The sequence below is a fragment of the Petromyzon marinus genome, unplaced genomic scaffold (assembly GCF_048934315.1).
Source record: "Petromyzon marinus isolate PM22_M1 ecotype Great Lakes invasive population unplaced genomic scaffold, UKy_Petmar_22M1.pri1.0 PM_G_Scaffold_15, whole genome shotgun sequence".
NCBI lineage: Eukaryota > Metazoa > Chordata > Hyperoartia > Petromyzontiformes > Petromyzontidae > Petromyzon > Petromyzon marinus.
The window spans coordinates 735,652-749,485 of record NW_027422706.1 but is presented as its reverse complement, the minus strand read 5'-3'; the positions used below and the strand labels follow the sequence as shown (position 1 = coordinate 749,485).

General features: G+C 36.4%; 1 protein-coding gene across 4 annotated transcripts in view; it reads left to right on the top strand.

The window, feature by feature from the left end:
* Positions 1-13,834, top strand: part of LOC142910659 (uncharacterized) — a 247,819-nt gene that overhangs the window by 169,938 nt on the left and 64,047 nt on the right. The gene's annotated exons all lie outside the window — the stretch shown is intronic.

Below are 13,834 nucleotides of genomic sequence, written 5' to 3'. Positions count from 1 at the left end.
CACTGAGACACTTACATACAGGCACTGAGACACTTACATACAGACACTTACATAAAGACACTGAGACACTTACATAGACACTTACATACAGACGCTTACATACAGACACTGAGACACTTACATACAGACACTTACATACAGACACTTACATACAGACACTGAGACACTTACATACAGACGCTTACATACAGACACTTACATACAGACACTGAGACACTTACATACAGACACTAACATACAGACACTTACATACAGACACTTACATACAGACACTTACATACAGACACTTACATACTGACACTGTGACACTGACATACAGACACTTACATACAGATACTTACATAGAGACACTTACATACAGAAACTTACATACAGACACTTACATACAGATACTTACATACAGACACTTACAGACACTTACATACAGCCACTTACATACAGACACTTACATAGAGAAACTTACATACAGACACTTACATACAGACACATACAGACACTTACATACAGACATTTACATACAGACCCTAAGACACTTACATACAGACACTTACACACAGACATTTACATACAGATACTTGCATACAGACACTTACATACAGACACTGAGACACTTATATACAGACACTTACATACAGAAACTTACATAGAGACACTGAGATACTTACATACAGACACTTACATACAGACAATTAACATACGGACACTTACATACAGACACTTACATACAGACACTTACATACAGACACTTACATACAGACACTGAGACACTTACATACAGACACTTACATACAGACACTTACATACAGACACTGAGATATTCACATACAGACACTTACATACAAACACTTAACATACAGACACTTACATACAGACACTTATATACAGACACTTACTTAGACATTTACTTACAGACACTGAGACACTTAAATACAAACACTTCCATACAGACACTTACATACAGACACTTACAAACACACACTGACATACAGACACTGAGACTTACATACAGACACTTACATACAGACACTTACATACAGAAACTTATATAAAAACATTTACATAAAGACACTTACATAGATACTGAGACACTTACATACAGACACTTACATACAGACACTTACATACAGACACTTACATATAGATACTTACATAGAGACACTTACATACAGAAACTTACATACAGACACTTACATACAGATACTTACATACAGACACTTACAGACACTTACATACAGCCACTTACATACAGACACTTACATACAGACACTTACATACAGACACTTACATACAGACACATACAGACACTTGTATACAGACATTTACATACAGACCCTAAGACACTTACATACAGACACTTACATACAGACGCTGAGACACTTACATACAGACACTTACATACAGACGCTGAGACACTTACATACAGACACTTACATACAGACACTTACATACAGACACTTACATACAGACACTGAGACACTTACATACAGACACTTACATACAGACACTTACATACAGACACTTAGACATTTACTTAGAGACACTGAGACACTTAAATACAAACACTTACATACAGACACTTACATACAGACACTTACAAACACACACTGACATACAGACACTGAGACTTACATACAGACACTTACATACAGACACTTACATACAGACACTTACATAAAGACATTTACATACAGATACTGAGACACTTACATACAGACACTTACATACACACACTTACATACAGACACTTACATACAGGCACTTACATACAGACACTTACATAGACACTTACATACAGACACTTACATACTGACACAAACAGACACTGAGACACTTACATACAGACACTTACATACAGACACTTACATACAGACACTTACATACAGACACTTACATACTGACACTGTGACACTGACATACAGACACTTTCATACAGATATTTTACATAGAGACACTTACATACAGAAACTTACATACAGACACTTACATACAGATACTTACATACAGACACTTACAGACACTTACATACAGACACTTACATACAGACACTTACATACAGACATACAGACACTTACATACAGACACTTACATACAGACCCTAAGACACTTACATACAGACACTTACACACAGACATTTACATACAGATACTTACATACAGACACTTACATACAGACACTTACATACAGACACTGAGACACTTACATACAGACACTTACATACAGAAACTTACATACAGACACTGAGATACTTACATACAGACACTTACATACAGACACTTAACATACAGACACTTACATACAGACACTTACATACAGACACTTACATACAGACACTGAGATATTCACATACAGACACTTACATACAAACACTTAACATACAGACACTTACATACAGACACTTACATACAGACACTTACTTAGACATTTACTTACAGACACTGAGACACTTAAATACAAACACTTACATACAGACACTTACATACAGACACTTACAAACACACACTGACATACAGACACTGAGACTTACATACAGACACTTACATACAGACACTAACATACATACACTTACATACAGACACTTACATACAGATACTGAGACACTTACATACAGACACTTACATACAGACACTTACATACACACACTTACATACAAACACCTACATACAGGCACTTACATACAGACACTTACATAGACACTTACATACAGACACTTGCATACTGACACAAACAGACACTGAGACACTTACATACAGACACTTACATACAAACACGTACATACAGACACTTACATACAGACACTTACATAGAGACACTTACATACAGACCCTTACATACAGACACTTAGACACTTACATACAGACACTTACATACAGACTCTTACATAAAGACACTTACATACAGACACTTAGACACTTACATACAGACACTTACATACAGACTCTTACATAAAGACACTTACATACAGACAATTACATACAGACACTTACATACAGACACTAAGACACTTACATACAGACACTTACATACAGACACTTACATACAGACACTGAGACACCTACATAGACACTTACATACAGACGCTTACATACACTTACATACAGATACCGAGACACTTACATACATATACTTACATACAGACACTTACATACAGACACTTACATACAGACACTGAGACACTTACATACAGACACTTCCATACAGACACTGAGACACTTACATACAGACACTTACATACAGACACTTACATACAGACACTTACATACAGACACTGAGACACTTACATACAGACACTTACATACAGACACTGAGACACTTACATACAGACACTGAGACACTTACATACAGACACTTACATAAAGACACTGAGACACTTACATAGACACTTACATACAGATGCTTACATACAGACACTTACATACAGACACTGAGACACTTACATACAGACACTTACATACAGACACATACAGACGCTGAGACACTTACATGCAGACACTTACATACAGACACTTACATACAGACACGAAGACACTTACATACAGACACTTACATACTGACACTTACATACAGACACTTACATAAAGACACTTACAAACAGACACTTACATACAGAAACTTACACACAGACACTTACATACAGATACTTACATACAGACACTTACAGACACTTAAATACAGCCACCTACATACAGAGACTTACATACAGACACTTACATACAGACACTTACATACAGACACATACAGACACTTAGATACAGACACTTACATACAGACACTGAGACACTCACATACAGACACTTACATACAGACACTTACATACAGACACTGAGATATTTACATACAGACACTTACATACAAACACTTGACATACAGACACTTACATACAGACACTTATATACAGACACTTACATAGAAACACTTACATACAGACACTTACTTAGACACTTACTTACAGACACTGAGACACTTAAATACAAACACTTACATACAGACACTTACATACAGACACTTACAAACACACACTGACATACAGACACTGAGACTTACATACAGACACTTACATACAGACACTTACATACAGACACTTACATAAAGACATTTACATACAGATACTGAGACACTTACATACAGACACTTACATACAGACACTTACACACACTTACATACAAACACTTACATACAGGCACTTACATACAGACACTTACATAGACACTTACATACTCAAACTGTAAATGTGGATTAACTCTTCAACACACCGGTGGGCTGAAGTAGTGAATTATTTGTCTTTTGTCAACGTGACACTTTTTTTTGCTGATTGGCCGTGTCGGTTGGTGGAGGGTTACGACACATTAATAAATAAACGCGATCTAACCCAAAAACCTTTATTATGAATACAGACACTTACATACTGACACAAACAGACACTGAGACACGTACATACAGACACTTACATAGAGACACTTACATACAGACCCTTACATACAGACACTTAGACACTTACATACAGACACTTACATACAGACTCTTACATAAAGACACTTACATACAGACACTTAGACACTTACATACAGACACTTACATACAGACTCTTACATAAAGACACTTACATACAGACAATTACATACAAACACTTACATACAGACACTAAGACACTTACATACAGACACTTACATACATACACTTACATACAGACACTGAGACACTTACATACATATACTTACATACAGACACTTACATACAGACACTTACATACAGACACTGAGACACTTACATACAGACACTTCCATACAGACACTGAGACACTTACATACAGACACTTACATACAGACACTTACATACAGACACTTACATACAGACACTGAGACACTTACATATAGACACTTACATACAGACACTGAGACACTTACATACAGACACTTACATAAAGACACTGAGACACTTACATAGACACTTACATACAGACGCTTACATACAGACACTTACATACAGACACTGAGACACTTACATACAGACACTTACATACAGACACATACAGACGCTGAGACACTTACATACAGACACTTACATACAGACACTTACATACAGACACGAAGACACTTACATACAGACACTTACATACTGACACTTACATACAGACACTTACATACAGACACTTACAAACAGACACTTACATACAGAAACTTACACACAGACACTTACATACAGATACTTACATACAGACACTTACAGACACTTAAATACAGCCACCTACATACAGAGACTTACATACAGACACTTACATACAGACACTTACATACAGACACATACAGACACTTAGATACAGACACTTACATACAGACACTGAGACACTTACATACAGACACTTACATACAGACACTGAGATATTTACATACAGACACTTACATACAAACACTTAACATACCGACACTTACATACAGACACTTATATACAGACACTTACATAGAGATACTTACATACAGAAACTTACAAACACACACTGACATACAGACACTGAGACTTACATACAGACACTTACATACAGACACTTACATACAGACACGAAGACACTTACATACAGACACTTACATACAAACACTTAACATACAGACACTTACATACAGACACTTACATACAGACACTTACTTAGACATTTACTTACAGACACTGAGACACTTAAATACAAACACTTACATACAGACACTTACATACAGACACTTACAAACACACACTGACATACAGACACTGAGACTTACATACAGACACTTACATACAGACACTTACATACAGACACTTACATACAGATACTGAGACACTTACATACAGACACTTACATACAGACATTTACATACACACACTTACATACAAACACCTACATACAGGCACTTACATACAGACACTTACATAGACACTTACATACAGACACTTGCATACTGACACAAACAGACACTGAGACACTTACATACAGACACTTACATACAAACACGTACATACAGACACTTACATACAGACACTTACATAGAGACACTTACATACAGACCCTTACTATACAGACACTTAGACACTTACATACAGACACTTACATACAGACTCTTACATAAAGACACTTACATACAGACAATTACATACAGACACTTACATACAGACACTAAGACACTTACATACAGACACTTACATACAGACACTTACATACAGACACTGAGACACCTACATAGACACTTACATACAGACGCTTACATACACTTACATACAGATACCGAGACACTTACATACATATACTTACATACAGACACTTACATACAGACACTTACATACAGACACTGAGACACTTACATACAGACACTTCCATACAGACACTGAGACACTTACATACAGACACTTACATACAGACACTTACATACAGACACTTACATACAGACACTGAGACACTTACATACAGACACTTACATACAGACACTGAGACACTTACATACAGACACTGAGACACTTACATACAGACACTTACATAAAGACACTGAGACACTTACATAGACACTTACATACAGATGCTTACATACAGACACTTACATACAGACACTGAGACACTTACATACAGACACTTACATACAGACACATACAGACGCTGAGACACTTACATACAGACACTTACATACAGACACTTACATACAGACACGAAGACACTTACATACAGACACTTACATACTGACACTTACATACAGACACTTACATACAGACACTTACATACAGACACTTACATAGAGACACTTACATACAGACCCTTACATACAGACACTTAGACACTTACATACAGACACTTACATACAGACTCTTACATAAAGACACTTACATACAGACAATTACATACAGACACTTACATACAGACACTAAGACACTTACATACAGACACTTACATACAGACACTTACATACAGACACTGAGACACCTACATAGACACTTACATACAGACGCTTACATACACTTACATACAGATACCGAGACACTTACATACATATACTTACATACAGACACTTACATACAGACACTTACATACAGACACTGAGACACTTACATACAGACACTTCCATACAGACACTGAGACACTTACATACAGACACTTACATACAGACACTTACATACAGACACTTACATACAGACACTGAGACACTTACATACAGACACTTACATACAGACACTGAGACACTTACATACAGACACTGAGACACTTACATACAGACACTTACATAAAGACACTGAGACACTTACATAGACACTTACATACAGATGCTTACATACAGACACTTACATACAGACACTGAGACACTTACATACAGACACTTACATACAGACACATACAGACGCTGAGACACTTACATACAGACACTTACATACAGACACTTACATACAGACACGAAGACACTTACATACAGACACTTACATACTGACACTTACATACAGACACTTACATACAGACACTTACAAAAGACACTTACATACAGAAACTTACACACAGACACTTACATACAGATACTTACATACAGACACTTACAGACACTTAAATACAGCCACCTACATACAGAGACTTACATACAGACACTTACATACAGACACTTACATACAGACACATACAGACACTTAGATACAGACACTTACATACAGACACTGAGACACTCACATACAGACACTTACATACAGACACTTACATACAGTCACTGAGATATTTACATACAGACACTTACATACAAACACTTGACATACAGACACTTACATACAGACACTTATATACAGACACTTACATAGAAACACTTACATACAGACACTTACTTAGACACTTACTTACAGACACTGAGACACTTAAATACAAACACTTACATACAGACACTTACATACAGACACTTACAAACACACACTGACATACAGACACTGAGACTTACATACAGACACTTACATACAGACACTTACATACAAACACTTACATAAAGACATTTACATACAGATACTGAGACACTTACATACAGACACTTACATACAGACACTTACACACACTTACATACAAACACTTACATACAGGCACTTACATACAAACACTTACATAGACACTTACATACAGACACTTACATACTGACACAAACAGACACTGAGACACGTACATACAGACACTTACATAGAGACACTTACATACAGACCCTTACATACAGACACTTAGACACTTACATAGACACTTACATACAGACTCTTACATAAAGACACTTACATACAGACACTTAGACACTTACATACAGACACTTACATACAGACTCTTACATAAAGACACTTACATACAGACAATTACATACAAACACTTACATACAGACACTAAGACACTTACATACAGACACTTACATACATACACTTACATACAGACACTGAGACACTTACATACATATTCTTACATACAGACACTTACATACAGACACTTACATACAGACACTGAGACACTTACATACAGACACTTCCATACAGACACTGAGACACTTACATACAGACACTTACATACAGACACTTACATACAGACACTTACATACAGACACTGAGACACTTACATATAGACACTTACATACAGACACTGAGACACTTACATACAGACACTTACATAAAGACACTGAGACACTTACATAGACACTTACATACAGACGCTTACATACAGACACTTACATACAGACACTGAGACACTTACATACAGACTCTTACATACAGACACATACAGACGCTGAGACACTTACATACAGACACTTACATACAGACACTTACATACAGACACGAAGACACTTACATACAGACACTTACATACTGACACTTACATACAGACACTTACATACAGACACTTACAAACAGACACTTACATACAGAAACTTACACACAGACACTTACATACAGATACTTACATACAGACACTTACAGACACTTAAATACAGCCACCTACATACAGAGACTTACATACAGACACTTACATACAGACACTTACATACAGACACATACAGACACTTAGATACAGACACTTACATACAGACACTGAGACACTTACATACAGACACTTACATACAGACACTTACATACAGACACTGAGATATTTACATACAGACACTTACATACAAACACTTAACATACCGACACTTACATACAGACACTTATATACAGACACTTACATAGAGATACTTACATACAGACACTTACAAACACACACTGACATACAGACACTGAGACTTACATACAGACACTTACATACAGACACTTACATACAGACACTGAGATATTTACATACAGACACTTACATACAAACACTTAACATACCGACACTTACATACAGACACTTATATACAGACACTTACATAGAGATACTTACATACAGACACTTACAAACACACACTGACATACAGACACTGAGACTTACATACAGACACTTACATACAGACACTTACATACAGACACTTACATAAAGACATTTACATACAGATACTGAGACACTTACATACAGACACTTACATACAGACACTTACACACACTTACATACAAACACTTACATACAGGCACTTACATACAGACACTTACATAGACACTTACATACTCAAACTGTAAATGTGGATTAACTCTTCAACACACCGGTGGGCTGAAGTAGTGAATTATTTGTCTTTTGTCAACGTGACACTTTTTTTTGCTGATTGGCCGTGTCGGTTGGTGGAGGGTTACGACACATTAATAAATAAACGCGATCTAACCCAAAAACCTTTATTATGAATACAGACACTTACATACTGACACAAACAGACACTGAGACACGTACATACAGACACTTACATAGAGACACTTACATACAGACCCTTACATACAGACACTTAGACACTTACATACAGACACTTACATACAGACTCTTACATAAAGACACTTACATACAGACACTTAGACACTTACATACAGACACTTACATACAGACTCTTACATAAAGACACTTACATACAGACAATTACATACAAACACTTACATACAGACACTAAGACACTTACATACAGACACTTACATACATACATACACTTACATACAGACACTGAGACACTTACATACATATACTTACATACAGACACTTACATACAGACACTTACATACAGACACTGAGACACTTACATACAGACACTTCCATACAGACACTGAGACACTTACATACAGACACTTACATACAGACACTTACATACAGACACTTACATACAGACACTGAGACACTTACATATAGACACTTACATACAGACACTGAGACACTTACATACAGACACTTACATAAAGACACTGAGACACTTACATAGACACTTACATACAGACGCTTACATACAGACACTTACATACAGACACTGAGACACTTACATACAGACACTTACATACAGACACATACAGACGCTGAGACACTTACATACAGACACTTACATACAGACACTTACATACAGACACGAAGACACTTACATACAGACACTTACATACAGACTCTTACATAAAGACACTTACATACAGACACTTAGACACTTACATACAGACACTTACATACAGACTCTTACATAAAGACACTTACATACAGACAATTACATACAAACACTTACATACAGACACTAAGACACTTACATACAGACACTTACATACAGACACTTACATACAGATACTTACATAGAGACACTTACATACAGAAACTTACATACAGACACTTACATACAGATACTTACATACAGACACTTACAGACACTTACATACAGACACTTACATACAGACACTTACATACAGACACTTACATACAGACACTTACATACAGACACATACAGACACTTAGATACAGACACTTACATACAGACACTGAGACACTTACATACCAACACTTACATACAGACACTTACATACAGACACTGAGATATTAACATACAGACACTTATATACAGACACTTACATAGAAACACTTGCATACAGACACTTACTTAGACACTTACTTACAGACACTGAGACTCTTAAATACAAACACTTACATACAGACACTTACATACAGACACTTACAAACACACACTGACATACAGACACTGAGACTTACATACAGACACTTACATACAGACACTTACATACAGACACTTACATAAAGACATTTACATACAGATACTGAGACACTTACATACAGACACTTACATACAGACACTTACATACACACACTTACATACAAACACTTACATACAGGCACTTACATACAGACACTTACATAGACACTTACATACTGACACAAACAGACACTGAGACACTTACATACAGACCCTTACATACAGACACTTAGACACTTACATACAGACACTTACATACAGACTCTTACATAAAGACACTTACATACAGACACTTAGACACTTACATACAGACACTTACATACAGACTCTTACATAAAGACACTTACATACAGACAATTACATACAAACACTTACATACAGACACTAAGACACTTACATACAGACACTTACATACAGACACTGAGTCACTTACATAGACACTTACATACAGACGCTTACATACACTTACATACAGACACTGAGACACTTACATACATATACTTACATACAGACACTTACATACAGACACTTACATACAGACACTGAGACACTTACATACAGACACTTCCATACAGACACTGAGACACTTACATACAGACACTTACATACAGACACTTACATACAGACACTTACATACAGACACTGAGACACTTACATACAGACACTTACATACAGACACTGAGACACTTACATACAGACGCTTACATAAAGACACTGAGACACTTACATAGACACTTACATACAGACGCTTACATACAGACACTTACATACAGACACTGAGACACTTACATACAGACACTTACATACAGACACATACAGACGCTGAGACACTTACATACAGACACTTACATACAGACACTGAGACACTTACATACAGACACTTACATACAGACACGAAGACACTTACATACAGACACTTACATAAAGACACTGAGACACTTACATAGACACTTACATACTGACACTTACATACAGACACTTACATACAGACACTTACAAACAGACACTTACATACAGAAACTTACACACAGACACTTACATACAGACACTTACATACAGACACTGAGACACTTACATACAGACGCTTACATAAAGACACTGAGACACTTACATAGACACTTACATACAGACGCTTACATACAGACACTTACATACAGACACTGAGACACTTACATACAGACACTTACATACAGACACATACAGACGCTGAGACACTTACATACAGACACTTACATACAGACACTGAGACACTTACATACAGACACTTACATACAGACACGAAGACACTTACATACAGACACTTACATACTGACACTTACATACAGACACTTACATACAGACACTTACAAACAGACACTTACATACAGAAACTTACACACAGACACTTACATACAGATACTTACATACAGACACTTACAGACACTTAAATACAGCCACCTACATACAGAGACTTACATACAGACACTTACATACAGACACTTACATACAGACACATACAGACACTTAGATACAGACACTTACATACAGACACTGAGACACTTACATACAGACACTTACAAACAGACACTTACATACAGACACTGAGATATTCACATACAGACACTTACATACAAACACTTAACATACAGACACTTGCATACAGACACTTACATACAGACACTTACATACAGACACTTACATACACACACTTACATACAAACACTTACATACAGGCACTTACATACAGACACTTACATAGACACTTACATACTGACACAAACAGACACTGAGATACTTACATACAGACCCTTACATACAGACACTTAGACACTTACATACAGACACTTACATACAGACTCTTACATAAAGACACTTACATACAGACACTTAGACACTTACATACAGACACTTACATACAGACTCTTACATAAAGACACTTACATACAGACAATTACATACAAACACTTACATACAGACACTAAGACACTTACATACAGACACTTACATACAGACACTTACATACAGACACTGAGACACTTACATACAGACACTTCCATACAGACACTGAGACACTTACATACAGACACTTACATACAGACACTTACATACAGACACTTACATACAGACACTGAGACACTTACATACAGAAACTTACATAGAGACACTGAGATACTTACATACAGACGCTTACATAAAGACACTAAGACACTTACATACAGACACTTACATACAGACACTTACATACAGACACTGAGACACTTACATACAGACACTTCCATACAGACACTGAGACACTTACATACAGACACTTACATACAGACGCTTACATACAGACACTTACATACAGACACTGAGACACTTACATACAGACACTTACATACAGACACATACAGACGCTGAGACACTTACATACAGACACTTACATACAGACACTGAGACACTTACATACAGACACTTACATACAGACACGAAGACACTTACATACAGACACTTACATACTGACACTTACATACAGACACTTACATACAGACACTTACAAACAGACACTTACATACAGAAACTTACACACAGACACTTACATACAGACACTTACATACAGACACTGAGACACTTACATACAGACGCTTACATAAAGACACTGAGACACTTACATAGACACTTACATACAGACGTTTACATACAGACACTTACATACAGACACTGAGACACTTACATACAGACACTTACATACAGACACATACAGACGCTGAGACACTTACATACAGACA